The 25,964-nt window shown below is 43.1% G+C and overlaps 1 pseudogene; it reads left to right on the top strand.

Moving 5' to 3' along the window:
• The first annotated feature begins 1,220 nt into the window (after nucleotides 1-1,220).
• LOC133348420 (beta-1,3-galactosyltransferase 2-like) lies at nucleotides 1,221-8,696 on the top strand (annotated as a pseudogene).
• The last annotated feature ends 17,268 nt before the right edge of the window (nucleotides 8,697-25,964 follow it).

The raw sequence follows: 25,964 nt of genomic DNA, 5'->3' as shown, positions 1-25,964 counted from the left end.
CGGACCTGCAATATCAGCGTTCTGGCGTCACAATTGGCCGCCCGATACAGGTCTCCCGCTCTTCAAAATCATTCTCCAGTCGTCACTTTGGCAATTGAATCACGTGCCTGCCTATTCTGAGAGGTTAATGAAGGACGTCGTCTAACGTGCCACACTTTTATCCCTAAGCCAATCGTGGCCCGGTAACATTGACAAGGTTTGACAACTAATGATTTTATAGTGCGAATATATGCACCATTTATTAGTAACACAACCACATTGTCTTCGTGTTTCTTTCGGTAAAGTCACGTAGAAGGGAAATAATAAAATTATAAAAATAAAACAATAAAATACAATTCTCACGACGTTTCGGCCACAACGCAAGCAGCCGTCCTCAGGTGAAGAACAGGTCTGTCCGAAAGACAGCGTCTGAATGAAGACCACTAAGCTTGGCAGCGTATATTTAAGCTGGGTTAGAGGGGGAAGGGCGCCTTGACACCTTATGACGGCTGCTTGCGTTGTGGCCGAAACGTCGTGAGAATTGTATTTTATTAAGTTTTATTTTTATAATTTTATAATTTCCCTTCTACGTGACTTTACCGAAAGAACCAAGAAGATGAATCCCTGCAGTCACGAAAGCTTTAAATCGAAAATCGAAAAATACAACCACACTGGTTACATTCACTCCCCCACCACCCTAAATGGTCATTATTTTGCGATACCTGAACTTGGCAATTTATCTCCCAACCATTACTATTAACCAAAACATTGTTGAGCACACGACCCTTTTGTCTCTCCTGGGACAGTCCAGCATCTGGGCATAAGTATCTGCCGAAGGAACATCCTTCATAAACAGCTTCTGAGCCACCTGCATCTGCAGGTTCAGAGAACATCATGAGTGGCCAACTCACGTGCCCCCCCTTAGTTTAGTGTGGTACCGTTTAGATCACACAGCACTTGCCCCTTCTCCTTGCTCTGTACTACACAGAAACTAGTCAAATGAGTCCCCTTTCATTTAATCAGATTCCTGCAATGTATTACTCCGAGCGCACCTGTACGCCGAACAGTGAATGCGCCCTCACGACCCATGGATGACCAGTATTCTCCTTCGTGGGGTGCTGAGTTATGTTCATAATCAGTCGTGTCACAAGCTTCACAAACCTTCCCGCTCTAGTCTGATACGATGTCCCCATTTTCTGTGTTGCCACAAGTCGCATTTGGTTGTCTCCTGTCAGACCAAAATGAGCAGGACGGGCCAGAGACACACGAGCAACGGGAACATCCAGATTCCCATCACCATGTCCAGAAGTACGTCCGGCACAACCACGTTCATCATGCTCTGCAGTTGAGCCTTCCTTAGAAGTCTGCGTGTAGAGGGTCACAGCATCTGGTGAACTCCGCAACACCCAGGACCTTTGGGATTCATACTCTCGATGGTCCCAATCTGTCTGTCCGTCCAACTCCGTGGATAGCTGACTACCCATGGCATCCATGCAGGATTCCCCATCCTGGGATATCACATCGCAAAATGATGTCGGGCCACTGTCCAGGGAGGGCTGTTCCACGATTTTTCCATGATCGGAAAGAAATTAACCCCAAGAAGCATGTTCCTATATCTGGCTCACAAAACTGACACCTTTTTTACAAGGAGTCATGTTTGCACAGACCACAAATACCTGCAGTCATAATTCAAACAAAACTCTGATAATGTATGCACTGTCCTTGAAGTTGATTGGTCCACACCCGAGACAGCTTTCCTTAGAGCCTAGTCTCACATGGTGTTGGACCAGATGACGCCAAAAGACACACACTTGCATTATGACTGCAGGTATTGTGTTCTATGCAAACATGACTCCTTGTAAAAAAGGTGTCAGTTTTGTTGCCAGATAAAAGGGTAAAAAAACAATTATCATATTTTTTACTGGCAAATGAGGTTCCAATGGTGAAGCATGTTCCTGTGCAATACTTGGGGATTACCCTCTGGGTCTCCGATTTCGTACATATGCGTCTGAGGGTTCTTGCGGATTACTGTGTAAACCACCAGTTCCCACGTGTCTGCCAGTTTATTCTTTCCCCGTTCCCCTTTATTGACTAGAGGTACGCGGTCACCCTCATGGGCCTCTTGCTCTCCGGTCGTATCCTTCAGCCTGATGCTGCTGCTCCTTCGAGGCCTACTTCTGAGCAATGTTGATAGCCATCTGAAGGTCCGATGACAATGACCTCACATAGTTGCTGTAGTCAACCACAATTGGGTCACCCAACACCTGTTGAAACAGGTGTTGGAACAGGTAAAATATCGAATTTTTTGATACCAGAACTACCTTTCAAAAATTTACATTTGCGTATAGTTTCCCCAATTTTGTCCGGATTGTGCTATTGTGTCATGGTCGAAGTGCCCATCAGCTCTCTTTGTAAAGCAGTGCAACCCTTGGTGTTAGAGAAAGGCCCACAAAATCAGATATTTTACAGCCAGATCTGAAATCAACTTCCAGTGACAAGACACCTGAATATCTATTTAAGCATTTTCTCCTCGTGCTCAATGTAGAAAATTCATCAGTGGCAGAGTCTGATTTAAGGATAATACACAATTGCATTCTGAAGTAGTTGAAAGCGTAGGAAATTTGTGACAGCTTTTACTGCGCGAAGCGTTGTGCTCAAGGAGAACATACTGCACTGCTTTATAGAGGGGAGCGATAACAGCTGCTGTGGCACACATCATAGTCGTATTAATTTCAATGATTTCAAGGCCAGCACTGCAGCAACGTTAGATTATGACATGTAGCACATCACAAGTTTCAGTTTCATTTATTAGGTATAGCCCTATGAGCCATTCGGCTCTTGAATCGGGTGCAACCACAACAAACAAAAAACATGAACAAGAAAACATCTTAAAGTGACTACGTGACTATGTGCAAACAGAAAATCCGAGAAAAGACAGCAAAATATTGCAGAAAAATCACCGTACACCAACGCTGTGTGCAAAAATCCCAGTGGGATGCAAGTCAAACAACAACAACAACCACAAGACAATTTAGATTAAGGCCATCAGTCTAACTCTGTACTCCAACAAACAAACATGGCCAAACTAAAAAAAAACCTTTCGAAATCACCAAAATAAAGCCACAAAAGCAATGTAACAGTGATCATAGGAACTGTGACCGAATTTTCACAATAAACGACATAAACAACATGTACCACCAAACCCTGCAGCCAACTTCACTCATGCCAACGCATTTGATCAATTTCGTTTAAACTTGGAGATGTTGAAACTGGCGCATTACATATTTATTGTAACTTGAGCAGAAACAAAAAGTCGATGTTCCTAGGGGCATTGCCACCTGACAGTTGTCCACATGGTGGCGACGGTGAGTTGAAATCTATTGCACAAACTTGTCACCTTTTACACGCTTTCATTGAACTCACTCTGTTGTTGTTGTCGTTGTTGTATCCTCAAATATTATACAGTAAAACCTTGGATTGCGAGTAACTTGGTCTGCGAGTGTTTTGCAAGACGAGCAAAACATTTAATTAATTATTGATTTGATAAACGAGCGAGGTCTTGCAATACGAGTACTGTAGTACGTACAGTACACGCTTTGTCTGCCGAGCGTCACGTGATCACAACTGAGCCGATGGTTATTCTCTCTTTCTCGCTGCGGGATTGTGGGTAATCGTCTCCCATGCTCGGTCTCAGTCGGCGTGCCTCACTCGTATAGTCAACATCCGTGCGAGCGTATACTGTTTACTATAGTGTTGTGACCACGTGTGTGTGCGTAAAGCATTTTTTAAATCCTTTATATTAAGTTCGCTTGCTTGCGTGCTTGCTTGCTTACGACCGTGCAAATCTTTCGGTCGTTTTTGAACCCACTTCCCGTGATCCAATCGAGCTGACATTTTGCACACAGACTCGTTGTGCGAGACAATTAATGTTCGTGAAAATTTTTTTCAAAAATTGTACACTGTTTAGGGAAAACAAATTAAATATTTAATTACCAAGTGTTTAATACTGCAGACAATCATCTGACCCATAGGTGGCAGCCATCTCAAGCCAGAGGACGAGAGGACTCTAGCCGCCACGCATATAAAGGATTTATAGGGAAAAACTTTGTTTTTACGGGTTATACTTATTTATTTTGTGTCCAATTGTAGTGACTGTTCTTTAGTAACTGTACTGCAAGTGAAAGTCGTCCTACACAATAACCCTCTTCCTCCTCTCCTCTCTCTCGTCTCCCTCACACCAACCACGATTAAATGTAGTTAATACATTTGATTACTTTATATTAAATTTAAATAATAAAATATAAAAAGGTATTTTGTATTGATAATTTTTAAATGAATACAGTATTTTTGGGTTGTGGAACGAATCGTCTGAGTTTCCATGATTTCTTATGGGGAAATTCGCTTTGATATACGAGTGCTTTGGATTACGAACACGTTTCCGGAACGAATTATGCTCACAATCCAAGGTTTTACTGTATTTATGTCATACTGATGACAATACTATATTATATTATAAAAATTATTTATTTTTAAACATTCTTTTTTATATGTTATATTTCGGCTTGGCTCTAATTGTCCACGGTAAACTGACGTTGGCTGTAATTGACCACGGTTCCTTACGTTATGGCAAGCTTCGGGGCCACTTCCTGGAGTCGTGGAGTTCTTGCATTACTAGTACGGTACATTTCATGAAAGCGTGTTTAAAAAAGAAGTTTAAAAAAAAAAATTATTGTTACCGCTGTCGTTGCTGTCTATTTAGCCGACCTGCCCCCCCTAGCAAAGATTCACGATGGGAGGAGAGGGGGCAGGGCAGACCGGCTACAATTAGCAAATAATTACCATTTTATCTTTAGATTTACGCTATAAAACTAAATGTGTAAGTGAAGTTACTCTGTGATCGCTCATGGTTATAGATGACAATTCAAATATCCAAGCTCCGCGTGCCGACTTCCTCACCTCTCAGCGCACCATGTGACACTGGGCTGTGAGTCACGTGCCCCACTTCATGTGTCCAGACGAAGGGATGGGGCCTAAAGTGTCGCCAATCTGCCCCAAGCCAATTGTGACCCAGCACTCTACGTGCCACTCTTATATACTTATATACGTGTTTCATTTGACCTGATATCAACAAAACATCAATTGCATGGATCGAAATCCACGTATTGGCTACCAATGATACGAGGGTTATTCTCCCTCATCTTCACTCACCTCCTTCCGTTCTTCCCTGAAAATCAAAATTTCTCATCTTGTTACTGAAACTCCCTGCCCCCACCCCCAACAACAATGAGCCCTACCCCAAACCCGAATAACTACCCCAACTCCTATCACTACCCCTACATCACTACCCCAAACCCATCACTACTCCTATCACTACAACCCTTTCTGCTACTCCCTGCCCCCCAGATACGACCAGGCCTACCCTAATCCCTCCTGAACCACTCCCAACTGTTTTCCTGTCACCATAACTACACCACCACCACCATGTTTAATGACCCCACTCTTTATATGAAACACTATGAGCGTATGTACAATTGTGTCATTCTAAGCGCCCTGGAAAAAAAGGCACGATACACATCTATACAAGATAAGAAATCCATATAAGAAAATTTGCGGTGACTGGCAGAGGGAAACGGCCCCTAAAACTGAGCGCTATCAGTTTGACAGCTGACTGTTTGATCTTGACTTAAAGCTTTCGTGACTGCAGGAATTAATATTCTTTGGGTCTTTCGGTCAAGTCAGGTGAGGACGATTGCTGTTGTTGCGATCGAAACGTCGTGATTTTTAAAATTGTTTTTCTATCTACGTGACATTACCAAAAGACCCAAAGAGCTGACTGTTGGGTTTGAACAACGTAGAGAGACGGGCATTTTGGAGCTCCATAGATTAGCTATTTGAATTATACAATTTAGTGTTAAAATTTGAAGTTTTTCGCGTTACTTGTTGAACATTTGAAGTGTAGCTGTTTATTGATAACATCGTAACAATATATAATTTATTATATTTTCGGCCCACTGGGGTCTGATTAGAAGTTTAGTGTCCGAGTCTTGCATCTTTGGTTAGTCTTTGTGAGACCGACATTACACGTTGATCATGAGCGAGTGAGCTCTTCACACAATTTGTAGATTTGTGCGTGTCAATCAGTGCATTCATTACACAATTCCACTGGAAACAATTACTGATACCTGACTTTCAGAACCAGCAATCGATTCTGAACACGTTCACTGCTACTTTTTTCAATCTTAATCGTATTTTACCAGGTAATACCCATTGAGCTATATAACTAATTTTCGTAAACGGCCTATGGTTGAACTTTTGGTTCTTTCGGTAAAGTCACGTAGAAAGAAAATAAATTAAATAATAGATTACGACGTTTCGATTGCAAGACAATCAATCATCATCAGGTAGAAAACAAACCTAGTAAACTTAGAAATATAATGCAATACAACACCGAGAGTCGGCTAACACAACAGTCAACATCCTACCTTCCAAAGAGAGCTAAATTTGAGAGAGAGACAAAACACAGACACGGAGACACATAGACAGACACAAACAGAGAGAGACAACACAGAGACAGAGAGAGAGACACACACATATAGACACACAGAGAAACAACGCCTCTGTGTCGAGGCCTTAAATAAAGAGGGGGGGGCAGAGAAAGAGAGAGGGGGGTTTGGAGTAGAGAAATTAGCAAATGGACCTTTACAAGCCTGGTAAAATTTAAAGAGAGAAATAGAAAGTTTGAGAAAACAAACTTCGCAATTTTTTTGGAAATGTAATGCAATGCAACACAGAGAGTCAGTTAACACACAGTTAACTCATAGCCTGGTTGATTACGTTCTTTCAAACATTGCTGCATTATGTTTGGTCGTGATTGTCTACGTGACTTTATCGGGGTGGTCTGTAGAGCAGCAAATTTACAGTTTGAGTCGTTTGTTTTATAGACATCGTGCTTTAAACACAACAGATAAGAATAACGATGACAAAGGTCAAAATCTGGGCAGTAACCCAGAGTATGACTACATCCTGAATGAGTCTGAGAAATGCCGGATTAAAGATCCGTTCCTTGTAGTGCTCATCACTTCTGTTCCAAGAGAACTGGGAAAACGTCAGGTGAATCGAGAGACCTAGGCCAATGAGATGCTATTGCTAGGCATTGTGATTAAGATACTTTTCCTGCTGGGGTCCGTACCTGCCTTGACCAAGACCGACCCACTCGACTTACAGCAGCAGCTCGAAGAAGAGAGCCATCGGCACAGAGACCTGCTCCAGCAGAACTTTGTGGACGCTTACAATAACCTGACGCTCAAGACCATGATAGGCCTGCATTGGGTGTACGCTCACTGCCCGCATGCTGCGTACGTCATGAAGACGGACAGCGACATGTTCGTGGATCTCGAGGTGCTGGTGAAGGTCGTTCTCAAGCGGGAGCTGCCACCGCGTCCCGACTACTTCACGGAATGTCCAATGAACGTCTTCTTACCGATTTGCAACAAGAACAGCAAGTTGGTACATATCTCCTGAAGAGTTCCCAGGAGAGAGATACCCACAATACTGCTCTGGCACAGGGTACGTTTTCTCGGCATGGTTGGCGTCGCAAATTTACCGGGTGTCTCGTGTCGTTCCAAGAATTTACCTTGAAGACGTTTATGTGGGATTCTGCTTGGAAAACTAAATGTCAAGCCGGTCGTTCCACCCCGAGCGGGCCTTTTCAACTTCAACAAAGTTCCCTTCTCCGTGTGTAAATACAAGAACCTAGTGACGTCCCATCAAATTCCACCACCCGAGTTGCGTCGGTACTGGCAACAGCTGCAGCACAACAAACACAGCACGTGTGTTATCTTCTTGGTTCTTTCGGTAAAGTCACGTAGAAGGGAAATAATAAAATAATAAATAATTCTCACGACGTTTCGGCCACAACGCAAGCAGCCGTCCTCAGGTGAAGAACAGGTCTGTCGGAAAGACAGTGTCTGAATGAGTGACTTTACCGAAAGAACCAAGAAGATGAATCCCTGCAGTCACGAAAGCTTTAAATCGAAAATTAAACGGCACGTGTGGATAAGCCAAGTGACGAGGACGCATGAGTTTGCCTTCACGGGGAGATCCTGAAGCAGCATTTAAGGAACATAGCACAACATGGATTACAACGTAGGTTTTCATAGGTGTGCTGTACAGCTTGCCAATGTGTTGAACCACGTGCTGTTTAACATGATGGTCGATTATGGAACCTCATTTGCCAGTAAAAATATGATAATTGTTTTTTTACCCTTCTATCTGGCAACAAGGGTAAACAACCAATTATCATATTTTTACTGGCAAATGAGGTTCCCATAGTGTAGAGGCTTGCCCCGAGCTCATACTCTGATGGTGCATTGTCTTTGAGTTGTGCGCCTTTTGGCGTCATCTGGTCCAACCCATGTGAGACTAGGCTCTAAGGAAAGCTGTCTCGGGTGTGGACCAATCAACTTCAAGGACAGTGCATACATTATCAGAGTTATGTCTTTTTTTGCATTATGACTGCAGGTATTGCGGTCTATGCAAACATGACTCCTTGTAAAAAGGTGTCAGTTTTGTTGCCAGATAGAAGGGTACAAAACCAATTATCATGATGGTCGATGTTTTGCTCCACGTGCCAAATCATAATGTTCTGTATAATTCTCTTGCTACCTCACCGGGAACCCGCACCGCATATTGTACAGGGTTCACCCAAGCCCCGCTAGGGCTGGTACTGCGCCCAGTAACCGGGTTACACTTAATGGCAACATACTATCCGCCGTGGCCACGCAGGCCCGGCACCACATAGTGACATACCTAGTCACCACACAACCGCTCAAATATAACAACACGCATCAACGCCAACAACCACATGGAAGACAAACCCACACACAACTCTTCAAGCACAACGACAAGAGCTTCAGAGCCGTCCCGAGGCTACGGCGAATTGGGACGACCGCCCCGGTCCCCGAGCATTGGGGGGGGCGCATTTCGACGTCACAGTGTCAGATGGAGTACATTCGGTTTAGTTTGAAGGCGTCGGTGGGTGAGGTGGGTGCACACGGTGTGGGATTTGCCCCGGGACCTGCATCCCCCCACTTGTGGATGGCCCTGCAGAGAGTGATGTTGGACCACGGCCGCTCGGTATCTCGCAGAAATGTACGAATTCTCTGTGCGTAAATCCTCTATGGAATCGGAAATGGGAGAAGCCGCGGCTCTACGCACTTTAAATAATCGCCTTCATAGGTGCTCGATGGCAGCACGTGTCCCAACAGTCTATTGAAGGCCACATGGGGAATTTGTCTTGTTCTGGTGTACGTAGACAATGTTGCACGGCTTCGTCGTTATGGGCAGCAGCAATTTACATGAGATGGTCAGCTTAAAATGTATAATTTGCCTGAGTGTACCTGAGTTAATAAAGCATTTTTTAGCTTTGTTATTCACGATTTTAGTTTTAGTTTTATTGAGAGTAACAGAAGCACAACAGTTCAACAGCAGTTCGGTCTCGTGTGCTTGCTTACACAGCAGTTAGCCTCATACTGGCATTGTCTTTGTACTGTTCGCCTTTTGGCCCTCTCTGGTCTAACACTGTTGAGTTAAGGCCATAAAGAAGGCCGTCTCTGGTGTAGGCCAATCCTTTTCAAAGACAATGCATATCGTATCAGAGCACGCTTGCATGTTTTGCCACAAGTACGTGTCGTTAATGTAGACTTAACGCGCTGCAAAATGTATCTATTTGACGTTTTAACATCTTAACACCTATTTTATAGCCGGAAATGGTAAACGCCATTCTTATTTTTCATCATTTTATAATCTTCAAATTACCATCTTCATTGGGCCATCGTTTCAAGTTTAGCAACGAACTGCAGCAGTGCATTTTTTTAACAGCACGCAAAGGTTTGCATTGCATGTGTTGTGACAGAGTTACAGGGTTGAATTGCGACGGCTATAATGATGCTGGTGACAGACGTGATGAGGATGATTCGACGATAATGGGGATGTTGATGTGAGGGGACAATGTTTTTAATGGTTCTGATGATGTGTGGCTGTCATTGCGAGGTGCTTCAGCGTGTTAGTTGCGCGCGAGGAGACGAATGGCTCATACTCTTAGGCTTTTTCGGTAAAGTCACGTAGGTAAAAAATAAAATTAATAGAAGTAATAATAGAAATAAAATAATAAATCACAACGTTTCGGAGGCAACACAAGCTTCCGTCTTCAGGTGGAACCGTCACAGCACAAAAGCAAGTCAGGGCTGCTCGGTCCTGACTTGCTTATCTGCTTCTGCCATCGACATGACAAAGGCTCAGTACCAACAAGCAGCAGACGTCCTAATCGTCTCACAACAACTCCTTTCCCGCGGCCCACCCTGGCTCCTCCCCCCCTTAACCAGTATATATATAAGGTCGGGTCTCTTGGGACTTCTCTCTTTACTTGATACAGCAATTGTGCTGTGACGGTTCCACCTGAAGACGGAAGCTTGTGTTGCCTCCGAAACGTCGTGATTTATTATTTGATTTCTATTATTACTTCTATTATTTTTATTTTTTTACCTACGTGACTTTGCCGAAAAGCCTAAGAGTATGAATCCTTGCAGTCACGAAAGCTTCAAATTTAGAACGAATGGAATCTTAACTTTGTAGCTTTCGTGACTGCAGGAATTATTCTTTGGTTCTTTCGGTAAAGTGACTTTACCGAAAGAACCAAAGAATAGAACGAATGGCTTACTTGTAAAGAACTTGAGAGTGATCTGAGATAGTACACTCGCGTCTTAGTAATGTTACCAGATATCATCACGTATTTGAGATAGCTTACATTGTTTTACACGTTTTATTTTAACAGTGAGCGATTAAACGCAAGAAATTGAAGAATGTGCGCCATCGATGTATTCGCTTTGGATTACTCACCAACGATATCAGCCACTGAAAGGCGGATAGGATACAACATGTACTGAATGTGTGGTGGCCGTTTTGTCGTTGAGACCACCAACTCAAAGAGTTGATCTATGGGGCTCCTAGAGGAATATCCGTCACACACGCACATACCAACCGCTCAAAATATAACGCACCAACCACAAAGAAGATAAACACACACACACAACTGTTCAAGCACAACTACTACTTGTAATAGTTACAAATTGTAAGAAAAATATGGAGGCAGCGAACATTGTTGACTATTCTGTACTGACGAGTCCTAATTGAGAACGAAACCAGTCTAGAGTTGTGCTTTTGTTTCACTGCTACAGTGAGGGAGAAAGTATTTGATCCCCTGCTGATTTTGTACGTTTGCCCACTGACAAAGAAATGATCAGTCTATCATTTTAATGCTAGGTTTATTTGAACAGTGAGAGACAGAATAACAACAAAATCCAGAAAAACGCATGTCACAAATTTTATAAATTGATTTGCATTTTAATGAGGGAAATAAGTATTTGACCCCCTCTCAATCAGAAAGAGTTCTGGCTCCCAGGTGTCTTTTATACAGGTAACGAGCTGAGATTAGGAGCACACTATTAAAGACACCTGTTCACAGAAGCAATCAATCAATCAGATTCCAAACTCTCCACCATGGCCAAGACCAAAGAGCTATCAAAGGATGTCAGGGACAAGCTTGTAGACCTACACAAGGCTGGAATGGGCTACAAGACCATCGCCAAGCAGCTTGGTGAGAAGGTGACAACAGTTGGTGCGATTATTCGCAAATGGAAGAAACACAAAAGAACTGTCAATCTCCCTTGGCCTGGGGCTCCATGCAAGATCTCACCTCGTGGAGTTGCAATGATCATGAGAACGGTGAGGAATCAGCCCAGAACTACACGGGAGGATCTTGTCAATGATCTCAAGGCAGCTGGGACTATAGTCACCAAGAACACAGTTGATAACACACTACGCCGTAAAGGACTGAAATCCTGCAGTGCCCGCAAGGTCCCCCTGCTCAAGAAAGCACATATACATGCCCGTCTGAATCATTCAGATGTTCATTGGCAAACTTCAGAGGACAACTGGGTGAAAGTGTTCTGGTCAGATGAGACCAAAATGGAGCTCTTTGGCATCAACTCAACTCGCCGTGTTTGGAGGAGGAGGAATGCTGCCTATGACCCCAAGACCACCATCCCCACCGTTAAACATGGAGGTGGAAACATTATGCTTTGGGGGTGTTTTTCTGATAAGGGGACAGGACAACTTGACCGCATCAAAGGGACGATGGACGGGGCCATGTACCGTCAAATCTTGGGTGAGAACCTCCTTCCCTCAGCCAGGGCATTGAAAATGGGTCGTGGATGGGTATTTCAGCATGACAATAACCCAACACACACGGCCAAGGCAAAAAGGAGTGGCTCAAGAAGAAGCACATTAAGGTCCTGGAGTGGCCTAGCCAGTCTCCAGACCTTAATCCCATAGAAAATCTGTGGAGGGAGCTGAAGGTTCGAGTTGCCAAACGTCAGCCTCGAAACCTTAATGACTTGGAGAAGATCTGCAAAGAGGAGTGGGACAAAATCCCTCCTGAGATGTGTGCAAACCTGGTGGCCAACTACAAGACACGTCTGACCTCTGTGATTGCCAACAAGGGTTTTGCCACCAAGTACTAAGTCATGTTTTGCAGAGGGGTCAAATACTTATTTCCCTCATTAAAACGCAAATCAATTTATTACATTTTTGACATGCGTTTTTCTGGATTTTGTTGTTGTTATTCTGTTTCTCACTGTTCTAAAAAATCTACCATTAAAATTATAGACTGATCATTTCTTTGTCAGTGGGCAAACGTACAAAATCAGCAGGGGATCAAATACTTTTTTTCCCTCACTGTACCTGTCGGTTCCATTTATTTTCTCCATTCTTTAAGTTGATGGTCTAACATACAAAATGGCCACACATTCAGTTATTTTGAGCTGATGGTGTAAATAAATATGAGCGCTTTAGTGTGCTTATTTTGGTTGATAGGTTGTCTTGTTATTCACAGATTTAATTTAACATCATACACTATTTTCCTGTCTCCGACTTTTTGCCTCATCCCTGAGCTCTAATTTGTCTACCGGCCCATTGTTATGATCCCAGCCAGATATTGCTTGGCCACTGTGTTCGCTCTGCCTTCTGGCTTCTAATTCATCAATAATTCTTCCTCTAGACCAGGGGTCGGCAACCTACGGCTCCGGAGCCGCATGCGGCTCTTTACGGGCTGCTTCTTGACGATATGTACATATGTACAGTATGTACTCAGATGCATTGCGGCTCTTGAAATACTGAATTTTGTACCGAATTGGAAAGAAATGGCTCTTCTTGTTATTTTGGTTGCCGACCCCTGCTCTAGACTTATACAGCCTGCACAGGTCTACAATTTGACCAGTGCGATATCCATCAAGAACTTCAGCCGGCGCTGACAAACGCGTCGTCTAGCAGAATCCCTGCCTCATCAACGTACACTCACATTTCATCTCTCACACACAACTCCTCCAGGTATTCCACATTACAGAATTGAGAGGGGCGAGTTATTCTAAACCGTATATACAAATGCACCGGGAGCAAGGTCCTTCGGCCGACTTTCAAAATACGGTTTACGTACATATATGGGGGTTTGTGAGCCGTCCATAATCGGTCGCAGAATCGTTTAACAAGTCACTGATCGTAGAACCAATTATCGATTCTAAAGTTAGATTATTTTGGTACTTTCCCAAATGTATTCCACTACTCTATAAGTGTCATGCTATGAAACACTGGTGACTCGTAATAAGAATAGCACTGCAAACAATGTATAAACCTGAGCATAATCATATTCTTTGGGTCTTTCGGTAAAGTCATGTAATTAGGTTCATAGAAAATAACAAAAGTAACAAGAAACTTCGACGTTTCGATCACAATGCAAGCGGTCGTCATCATGCTAAAAAAAAAGAGAGGAAAGCTGCTGAGGCAGACTGTTTGAAAGGTTTCAAATGGGTGTAGCCCAAGGGTCATAAACGAAGTGGGCGGGGCTAGTGATGTTAATGTGAGAAATTAGCATGTCAATGTAAGATCGGAGGGCGACCTCAACGATGAGCGTGCGGAGGTGGCTATGTTAGTGTGACAGAAATTAGCATGTTACTGTAAGATGGCAGAGCCGCAGCTACGTCGGCGCACGAGGTGGCTGAGAAATTTAACCTGTTAATGTAAAATCAGAGAGCCGCAAATAACAACTAACATCGGAAGGTGGCAGGATGGGAACATCACAGCCAGTTATGACTTAAGCTGGTTAATAACGTCCTTCCAATGATTGCTCAGTTTGTACCCATCTTCTCGGTTGAAATTGTCTCTGTCTATAAATATGGATGGCTTCATGAACGAATTTTTGTTGATAGCCAGTGGGTTTGCAAAGTACGTTCGTCTTGGAGAAATCAATTTCGTGTGAGCCCACTGCATTAAAACAATTATCAGCCACGGCTGAGGTGTTGGCCCTCCGGTGTTTCAGATCTGCCTTATGTTCATGAACACGGTCCGAGACATGTCGCTAAGTTTCCCCAATGTGACTACTGCCACAGACACAGCTCAGTTTGTAGACGCCGGGGTATTGCATGTCAGGGATCACATCCTTCCCAGATGGGATCAGATCACGAATTTTATGCACTGTGTTAATACGAACCTGGATCTTGTGTTTGTTCATGATTTTGGAAATATTTTTAGTGACCCCTGCTACGTATGGCAAGGTGATGGTTTTGATTGGGTCCTCAGATGGTTCTTTCCCAACGGTTGGGGTGATAGCTTTACGGATTGTGTAGTCTGAATATCCATTCATCTTGAGAGCTTGGTGTACTTGTTCCAGTTCACTGGCTAGGTGATGATGGTCATAAATACATTGAGCTCTATGGTGTAGAGTTTTGATGAGGGAATTCTTCTGGGATGGATGGTGGTGGGAGTCAGGTTTTAGGTAGGTATCTGTATGGGTGGCTTTCCTGTAAACCGAGTGTCCCATTGAGCCATATGGTCTCTTTTCAATTAAAACATCCACGAATGGTAACTTGCCATCCTTTTCTACCTTCATGGTGAATTTGATGGCTGGATGTATGGAATTGATGTGGTTGAGGAATTGGTTCATAGCTGCTCGGCCAGATGACGAACGTGTCATCTACGTACCTCTTCCACTTGGACGGGTGTAGAGTGGATGCCTGGATGGCATCTGTCTTAAAATGTTCCATGAAAACATTGGCTACAACTGGAGATAAGGGAGAACCCATTGGGGTACCTGCAACTTGTTTGTAGAATGTTCCATTCCAGGTGAAGTAAGTGTTGGTGAGGCAGTGTCTCACCAGGGCCGGTACATCAACATTCAGTCCTTGTTGGACCAAATCTTCAATGATTGCAATGGTGTCAAGCACAGGAACTTTGGTAAACAAAGAGACCACATCGAAACTAACGAGCAAATCACCTGGAGATAGTGAGATGTCCTTGATTAATGATACCAAGTGAGCTAAGTACAGCTGAGGTGGTCTTACCAGTGAATGGTTGTAAGGTCTCAGAAATAAATCGGGACAGTTTATAAGTGGGTGAGTCAATGGTGGAGACGAAAGGACGAGGAGGTGTCACTTCTTTATGGATTTTTGGTAAGCCATACAATCTGGGTGGTCGAGCAGCAGAGGGTTTTAAGGAAAACCACTTGGTCGGTTCGATTAAAGATGTCGAATCAGTGATGATATTGTTGGTTTTCGTAACAAGGGGTTGGTGGGATCTCTTTTAACTTTGGTGTAGCTCCATCATTAAGTAGTTCCTGCATTTTGTTATTGTATTTGATTTTGTCCACGATGACTGTGGCATTGCCCTTGTCGGCTGAGAGGAGTCCAATGGTTTTATTTAACCACGCAGAGCCAAGCTACGCATTGAACATCACCACTGCAAACACAAGGCACTGCTGACATGCATCAGCACGACGTTTTAAATTGTAGATGGAGATTAGTTGGGTAATTTTCATATTCCATGCATGTACGTTGAACATCTTTTTCACCGTAAGTATCCAACCATGCTAATCGAAGGTTCATCATCAGCCATGATCGATCCACTGCTGGATGAAGGCCACCCAAGTCTCAGTTTTTGGGATGCAACAATTTATATTGCACTTGCAACGTTAGCTGGTTTCATCGTTCCATCTCCTCGGTGCATAACCTCAAGGAACGGGTTCCATTCTTCGGCTGCCACTCCATCATTTATTCTTGATCATTGGCCATCATTTATGCGATGCGTCCTGCCAAAGCCCACCAACCTTAATTTAATGTATTGCATTTTTGTCATTGAATATTGATGGTTGTTGGTCAGTTAATCCCAGTTTTTTTATTATAAAAAAACTGGGATTAACTGACCAACAACTATTATAAAAAAACTGCTTTTTTAATGTTGAACATTTTAAGTTTTTTTTATGACTAAAGCAAATATAATAACGACTACAAATGGTATAGTTTAACGATACTGAATATCTTTTTGGTTCTTTCGGTAAAGTCACGTCGAGGACGGCTGCTTGTGTTGTGGCCGAAACGTCGTTAAAATTATTTTATTATGTTATATTTTTATTATTTTATTACTTCCCTTCTACGTGACTTTACCGAAAGAACCAAGAAGATGAATCCCTGCAGTCACGAAAGCTTTTAATCGAAATTTATACTGAATATGGTATTCTGGTGGAACAAGAAGACGACTCAACTCAGCTACCCCAGATGCCGTGGAATGAAATTGTAACGCTGCTCTTTTTTTTTTCAAACACCATAGGAAAGAAAACTGCATATGGTCATGAAACACATTTGTACAAATATGCATGCTACTTAACATTTATGACCTCGGGCCAAATGACTGAGAATGCACCTCTAATGTCATCAGATCTCATTAGCTAAGCAGGTGTTGGCATAGAAATCGCACAAACAGGTCATCCGAGTGCTTTTGGGGCTATTTAGCTTGGACACCTGTGAACAAGTATAACCAGTAAGAACAAAGTGTTTCACTATAAATACTTTATATGCGTGGCGGCTAGAGTCCTCTCGTCCTCTGGCTTGAGATGGCTGCCACCTATGGGTCAGATGATTGCATTGCACCATTAAGCAATCGGTAATTAAATATAATATTTTTGTCCTAAAAAGTGTAAAATTTTGGAAAAATTTTTCACGAACATTAATTGTCTCGCACAACGAGTCTGTGTGGAAAATGTCAGCTCGATTGGATCACGAGAAGTGGGTTAAAAAACGACCGAAAGATTTGCATGGTCCTAAGCAAGCAAGCGAACTTAACATAAAGGATTTAATAAGTATAACCAGTAAGAACAAAGTTTTTCACTATAAATCCTTTATATGCGTGGCGGCTAGAGTCCTCTCGTCCTCTGGCTTGAGATGGCTGCCACCTATGGGTCAGATGATTGCATTGCACCATTAAGCAATTGGTAATTAAATATAATATTTTTGTCCTAAAAAGTGTAAAATTTTGGACAAAAATTTTCACGAACATTAATTGTCACGCACAACGAGTCTGTGTGGAAAATGTCAGCTCGATTGGATCACGGGAAGTGGGTTAAAAAACGACCAAAAGATTTGCACGGTCCTAAGCAAGCAAGCGAACTTAACATAAAGGATTTAATAAGTATAACCCGTAAAAACAAAGTTTTTCACTATAAATCCTTTATATGCGTGGCGGCTAGAGTCCTCTCGTCCTCTGGCTTGAGATGGCTGCCACCTATGGGTCAGATGATTGTCTGCCAGTATTAATCAATTGGTAATTAAATATTTCATTTGTTTTCCCTAAACAGTGTAAAATTTTGGACAAAATTTTTTACGAACATTAATTGTCTCGCACAACGAGTCTGTGTGCAAAATGTCAGCTCGATTGGATCACGGGAAGTGGGTTAAAAAACGAGCGAAATATTTGCACGGTCGTAAGCAAGCAAGCAAGCACGCAAGCAAGTAAGCAAGCGAACTTAATATAAAGGATTTAATAAGTATAACCCGTAAAAACAAAGTTTTTCACTATAAATCCTTTATATGCGTGGCGGCTAGAGTCCTCTCGTCCTCTGGCTTGAGATGGCTGCCACCTATGGGTCAGATGATTGTCTGCCAGTATTAAGCAATTGGTAATTAAATATTTAATTTGTTTTCCCTAAACAGTGTAAAATTTTGGAAATGTTTTTTCACGAACATTAATTGTCTCGCACAACGAGTCTGTGTGCAAAATGTCAGCTCGATTGGATCACGGGAAGTGGGTTAAAAAACGACCGAAAGATTTGCACGGTCGTAAGCAAGCAAGCACGCAAGCACACAAGCAAGCAAGCAAGCGAACTTAATATAAAGGATTTAAAAATAGCTTCTGAGCCCATCGGGTTCTTTCAGCTTAAATGGTATGTGAATTTGGTTAGCAGGGGAGGGGAGTTTAATAGAATGAGTAAACGCTGAATAGTTTTTGTTATACACATTGATCACTAAACGCACAATATATAGTTGATATTCTTAGTTTTTTCGGTAAAGTCACGTAGGTAAAAAATCTAAATTAATAAAAGTAAAATAACATAAAAATCACGACGTTTCGGAGGCAACACAAGCTTCCGTCTTCAGGTGGAACCGTCACAGCCCGACAGTTGTATCAAGTAAAATCTAGAATATATAGTTGAACAAATTAATTACAAAAACATGAATAATAAGAGTAATATTCAATCGATTGCCTAAGCAAAATATGCGTAGAGATGATTGTAACGAGCACATGTTATAAATATACTTGAACAGAACACCTTTCATGAAGGACTCTTTAGTGTGGTCTTAGAGTCGTTTGGAAGATAAAACGGATGACCTTGGGACTTTAGTCATTGCACTTCGTGGTACGCCAAGTAATAGATGGTGTAGATATCGAGTGGTTAACCGACACACCTTAAACAATCGTATGTCGGACTATTTAGTCGCCGCCACCGCTTGGCTTTCAAAAGAAACCGGTCAAGCTTATCAACTTGGTATGAGCTTTAACCACCCAAGAGCCATATTGTACTTACTCTTTGCTTCTTTCGGTAAAGTCACCTTGATAGAAAATCGTCAATAGATCACGAAGTTTCGATCGCAACACAAGCGACTGGCATACTCATGCCCACTTCGAGGCCACGTGCAGTCCACCTTGTGACAAAAGAGACAGCTGCCACCTGCGGGTGCCATTTCAAATATTTGAGATGAAATGTGACGTAAGTCGGTTAATACGAGTAAAGTAACATGAAACGCTCCTGTAAAACGGGTGCGCTATATTTGTAACAAAAACATATCTTTGTCTTTTTGAGCCATAGCTTGGTGGACCACTCCTCAGAGCCTTTAAGTTCTAAATAACGTCATCAAAGCTATGAAAAATAACAAAGCTCCTGATCTAGATGGCATTCCAACTAATGTCTTCAAACAGAGTGGAAGTTTTCTCGTTGACAAATCACTTGAATTATCACCGACAATGCTCTATTTGAATCGCAGTATGACTTTCGCGCTCAACGGAGTATGATGTGACGAGACAAATTCAGCATTTATCGGGTGAAAAATAAAAAACTTTTGTATCTAGTATTATCCAAGTTTTGATGCCCCCATAAATGTATCAGCATCATCCAACAATTCCACGATGGCCCTGGACTGGCAGAATCGGTGTCAATGGGAATCTAACAGTAAAAAATGGGGTTAAGCAATAATTAATAATCGCCTCCAGCCTTTTGTGTCTTTTCCCCCCCCTCCCAACCCAGCTTATATATATGCTCCAAGCTCGTGTGCTGTTTGATTCAGACTCTGTCTCCCCGACAGACCTGGTTTTCACCTGAGGACGGCTGCTTGCGTTGTGGCCGAAACGTCGTGAGAATTATTTTATTACGTTTTATTTTTATTATTTTATTACTTCCCTTCTACGTGACTTTACCGAAAGAACCAAGAAGAATGTTCTTCGCTGCTCGAGGAAACACGACGCGGCTCTTCCAATGGTGTCTACAAACGCTTCTGCGCCGATAGGTTCTTCAAACTGTACTCTTAGGTTTTTTCGGTAAAGTCACGTAGGGAAAAAATAAAATAAATAATAAATAATAGAAATAAAATAACAATCACGACGTTTCGGAGGCAATACAAGTCTCCGTCATCAGGTGGGACCGTCACAGCTGAATTTACTGTACCTTGATACAGCTGAATTTTATTGTACCTTGATACAGTAAATTCAGCTGTGACGGTCCCACCTGATGACGGAGACTTGTGTTGCCTCCGAAACGTCGTGATTATTATTTTATTTCTATTATTATTTCTATTATTTATTATTTATTTTTTACCTACGTGACTTTACCGAAAAACACCTAAGAGTATGAATCCTTGCAGTCACGAAAGCTTCAAATCTAGAATCTTTAAACTGTCTCGTCTACATGGACGCCACTGGAGCTATGTGCTTTAACATCTAGATCGAAAACTAATTTCTTTAGAACTGTTTTCATGTTTAGTTTGTTGTCATTTATCCGTACCTCTGTTGTATCCTAACCCTTCTTCCAGAATTGAGATTAATAATATTTGATGATTTTTATATATTATCTTTTTACTTGTTTTTTTTAATGAGTGAAACACACCAAAGCGCACCAAACTGCAAAACACCAGGTGTTGTTAAGTAATGAACGAGAGGAGGGCTAGGATGACAGAATTGCAACCTTGCTTCAAGGCAAAGGCAGTGAAAGGAAGCAGAGGCGCCTTTGTCTAAGTCATAACCACAGAAAGCCAGGAATCATCACTGATTGTGTGTTAGGGATTCCGAGCTAATTAGAACACGTGCACACAGAAAGGGAGGTAGAAGCACGCCTTGTTCTCCTGCAGCTGAGGAAACAAAGATAAACCAAAAAGGCCTTGGACCTGAAATTAAGAATAACATTCCCAGAGCAGAAGGTTGGAGGGCCACAGGGAGCTGATTTAAAAGAGTGTTGTATATCTCTCAAGGCGGGCAAGACCCAGCTGAATAACAAGCCTACGGGGGTCACCAGAAGTTCGCATTCGCCTAGTTAAGACAAAAAGCTCAATTATTCTGTATTGCTATTAAAGTAACGTTAAAGTCGGAATTTAACAACAGGGTAGGCTAAAGTTATTGATATTCACACCCACTCCAATTAAACCAGGCCACAAGTTACGCCTACTGAACCATCACCATCATTAAGTCAAATGAAATGTTATTTCCATACTTTAATACTTTCTATGCAACTCGACCCGAAGCATATGACAATCAGAACCTTCCTAAGTCAAAATTGAATCGCACCCAGACAGGAGCGAATATATCATATATAAGGTTGAAGAGGGAAGGAAATTAAGAGCACGGCGGCAGACAAAAACCAGAACTGACTCCAAGGCTCAACCGCCCTCACCTCAGGAGTGACGGAAATTAATGAGGCCTTGAACAACGGCCAGCTGGACGGCAACAACAACGGCGAGCAGAGATAGGGTGGGGCAAAGACTGCGGGGCTATGAAATGCAACTTCGTGTCAGTAAAGCTCTGACAAACAAGTTAAGTTAAAGACATCACAATACATAATATCTACATAACATCAATGTTAACGCTATTCACCGTAAACTAAAGTAAAACTTATGAAAAGCCAGGATAACGGGATGAATCACCACCAGGTCGAATATAATACATAAAAAAAACGATGTTAAACCCAGGGTCGGAGAGAAAGGGAGATCCCGGCCGTCTTTGTATCTCCGCCGCGCGGGATAGGAGTGTGTATACGCTCGGGGAAACACCTCCACTTGAGTCAAGCACCACGATGGGAAACGACAGACCTTAGGTTACATACAGAATCATAACTGTGAAATAGTAAGGGACAAATGTTAACTTAAAACTTTTTAACCATTTCTTTGTGCGCCGGGTCGGAGAGAGTGTTGCCCCTCCCTCCAGGTTGTGCAACACGAACAAAGACGCCTATGAGACGATTTGTAACGTCTGTGTTTTGGGTTCATGAAGAAGGCCAGACAAGAGATAATATGGCACCCAGACAGAGAGACGACCTCGAGGCAATTTGTAACACCTGATTGTTTGCTCGTGGGTTTTACGGAGGGAGTGGGACAACGGAATACCGTGAGTGATGCACACAAGGACATACGGACGTACGGACACACACATGGACACACCTGCCTGCGGACAGATCCTGACACAGCAAAAATCGGAAAGAAGCCCCGCCTTGTGGGCGGGATCCAGGGGGATTTTTCGGCATAAAGGAAAGGATCCTGAGCATTGGAAATCAGTGCGACCAGTGGGTTGGCTCAGGAACGAGTGCGACCAGAGGGTCGACTCAGGAGTGCGACCAGAGGGTCGACTCAGGAGTGCGACGGGAGGGTCGACTCAGGAACGAGTGCGACCAGAGTGGGTCCACTCAGGAGTGCGACCAGCGGGTCCACTCAGGAGCTCGACCGGGAGGGTCGACTCAGGAGCGAGCTGCGACCAGCGGGTCGGCTCGACTCATCTTCAGCTCGTCAACCTCTGCCGAATCGGGGGTCTCTGCTGCCACCGGAGTGGTGAGCATCGCGGTTCGGCGACAACCCAGAGCTGCACGCTACGAGCGAGTTGTGGGCGCCACCTACCGACCGGGTTCCGAACTGCGACAGCGTATCAACAGCCATCCGAACCAGTTCGCCACGGTGACAGGGGATCGACTGATACGTATGACGCGCACCGCCCCCTCACCACACGACCACCAGGCGTCTGTTTGACCTAAAGAATCGACTCCGAACACTGACTATTCAAGACAACTCTTACCACTCAAAAACACTCGAACCCATAAGCCATCCGTGGCTGGAAAGCATCACAACGAGACCGAGTGATGGCCCTCCGTCGTTTATAAGAGTATTCTTAATTTTTATCTTTAATATTTAGTGGGCTGTACTCTTAATCGCATAAATTCCCAACAGATCCATCAATACGAACTGATTCTTGGCACCTCCTTCCGCCGAGCCACGCTCACGTGGGGAGTGGTGGCCCACCGGATCCTTATCAGGTGATCTGGTCCCCAATTAGTAAACTTGGTATAAGATAACGAGCTTCGGAAAAGGAGCACCGTCGCAGGCCCTTACTCCGAGCCGTTCTGTTGTCAGATAACCTGCCGATGTATCTGTTGAGATTGGTGCCTTTAAGAATAATAACTGTTTTTGATTGTGTTTTTTTTTTATCGCCGTATAATCTTTCAAGTATCTTCCAGTCATAATCGCCGCACGTACTCGCATCCTCTACAGAACATTCAACTGTCCCGTGACCCAAGGGTTAACAACGTGATAAGGGTTGCGTATGGTCAATAAGGAGTGTGGTACTGCGTGAACAATATTGAGTATAATCATTCATTAGCGTTAAGGTTTTCTTAGCATAGTATTTGCATATTTCAACGACTCTCTCTCTCACTAACAACCATCGCGTTATGAACAATATTGAGTATAATCATTCATTAACATTAAGGTTTTCTTAGCATAGTATTTGCGTGTTTTAACGACTCTCTCTCTCACTAACAACCATCGCGTTATGCGGGATCCATGTGCAGTTGTCAAAGTGAAATCAGACAATCGTTGATGATACTGTATTGATGCCGTGTTGACGTTCCGGGATTGAGAGTTCGCATATTATATCATAGTTAAGGTTGAATTAGTAATAAATTGATCAATACAGAAGTGGTTGTGTGATTCTTTCCTGAAATCTATGCATAAGATCTGCTTCTGCGTTGAGATTTGAACTTGGTGACCTTAATAAACACACTAATACATACTCAGTAAATGTTAAAGCGATAACGGGGTGAACCGGGGACCTAAAAATATAACCACGAATAAAACTCTGGGAATGTTAAAGCGAGAATGAGACGAACCTAGACAACGATGCCGAGTTAATCTAAGTTAATCTTGCATACTTACACCACACCTGCATAACTGCATACGATTAATTGCCTTATTCCGATCGATAACCCACCCTCGTCACCGAGGCGGGGTCTGGTTATCATAACGACTTGTATTATCATAATTACACCCACTCGCATAATTAATCCGATTACCTCTCGAATTGGCATAATTAAAATGTGCGTAATTACATAAATTAACATATTTCCGGATAATTACACATTTGGCCAGATTTCATTTAATAATTATTATTTTCACTGAATATTCATAACACACAGGTATAACATAATAATTTCACCCACGCACGCATACAACATAACAAATTTTCATAACCCACATATACAACATAATGTGGGCGTCGTCCAGGATTTCTCGCAGACAGTTTATGCATGAATTCAGGAACGAATCACTGTTGTGTTAATCAAAGTGTTGTGAACTAACGTTGCCTTGTGATTGTAAACGGGGGTATACAAACAAAACGCGCTCTGAAGGGAAATACCAGAGTAGCAGAGTATAATAAAGACAGCTGGGCTGAGATTATTTGCTCGAGTTGAACTGACGCATCCTGTGATACAATTGTTTATATGTGCTCTGAAGGGGAATTCTAGACGCACATGAGATGTTAGAATTAAGATACACTCTTAAGTCTATTAACCACACTACATAATAGAGATGGCACAGGATCCACAACATTCTGAGTTTGACACACCAACGCATAACACTGATACAGAGTGGACCTCTGAGGAGGAGATGGAATCTATGGAAAAACAATATCGGGAATTTGTGTTAAAACGTACTGGACGGACTGCTAGCCAGCAGACGGAGCAGAGAGATATATGGGAGGGGAGCCATACAGAAGATGTTAAGGCCCATAGAAGGAAACTACTTAAGGACGTGATGAAATGTGGCAAAGCCAAACGTGACGTAAAAATTGCAGAAATAGCGAGGGTAGACTCGTATCTCCTCGCACAGACAGACAGAGAAAGATTATGGAATGAGGAAAAATTTGAAAGGGAGAGACAAGAGAAACTGTCCTTAATGGTGCAGGTAGAGCGTCTGCACGCCCTCGTGAGAGAGAAAGAATCCGCACTAAATGCACCAGTGAAACACCCAGACGTTGATACACAGAACACATACGGGAGTAACAATTTACCACACTCCGAGCCACGTGGACGTAGCCCAGGGCCAGGTCTCATAACGAGTATGGCTACTATACAAAGCAATTTTGATAAAGTAACACCCTCGCAAATCGAGGAGAGAGAAGAGGAAATAATAATACAAACGGGAAAACATGAGGCCGACCACCCCAACGTTAGAGAGAGACAAATAATTAACCCTAAGTCATCAGGATACACTGTAATGATAGAGCGGAAAAGGGCGGAGCTGGTGCAAGACGGGAAACATGACATAAACAGCACACCAGGCAGACGCACGCTACGCAAGTATGACCGACATGATGCAGATGACAAAGACAGCTCACCAGAGAAACGCACCTCGCACAAACACGACCAACACGACACGGGTAACAGGAGCTCACCAGAGAGACGCACATCACACAAGCATGAGCCATGGGATAAGCAGAAATCACCGAGCCAAGTTGACCCACGTAACAGGTGCAAAAGGCACTACAAAAGTTATGTTAAGCAGAGCCACCGTGATGGTGACGGCTCATCTGACACTGACTCCTCTGACGATGACCAACACGACATGGGTAACAGAGAGAGCTCACCAGAGGGACGCATGACATGTAAAAATCACCCACGCAAAACCACCCGCACCGCAGATGACAGAGACAGCTCACCAGAGAAACGCACCTCGCACAAACACGACCAACACGATACGGGTAACAGGAGCTCACCAGAGAGATGCACATCACACAAGCATGAGCCATGGAATAAGCAGAAATCACCGAGCCAAGTTGACCCACGTAACAGGTGCAAAAGGCACTACAAAAGTTATGTTAAGCAGAGCCACCGTGATGGTGACGGCTCATCTGACACTGACTCCTCTGACGATGACCAACACGACATGGGTAACAGAGAGAGCTCACCAGAGGGACGCATGACATGTAAAAACCACTCACGCAAAACCACCCGCACCACAGATGACAGAGACAGGAATCCCGATAACCATGAAGCACGAGACAAACATAAATACAACACCTCA

This window comes from Lethenteron reissneri, chromosome 27 (assembly GCF_015708825.2).
Source record: "Lethenteron reissneri isolate LAM-NWPU_2019-01 chromosome 27, ASM1570882v1, whole genome shotgun sequence".
NCBI classification, from domain to species: Eukaryota; Metazoa; Chordata; class Hyperoartia; order Petromyzontiformes; family Petromyzontidae; genus Lethenteron; species Lethenteron reissneri.
Note: the sequence above shows the minus strand (reverse complement) of the source record. Positions and strands in the feature narration are given on the sequence as shown.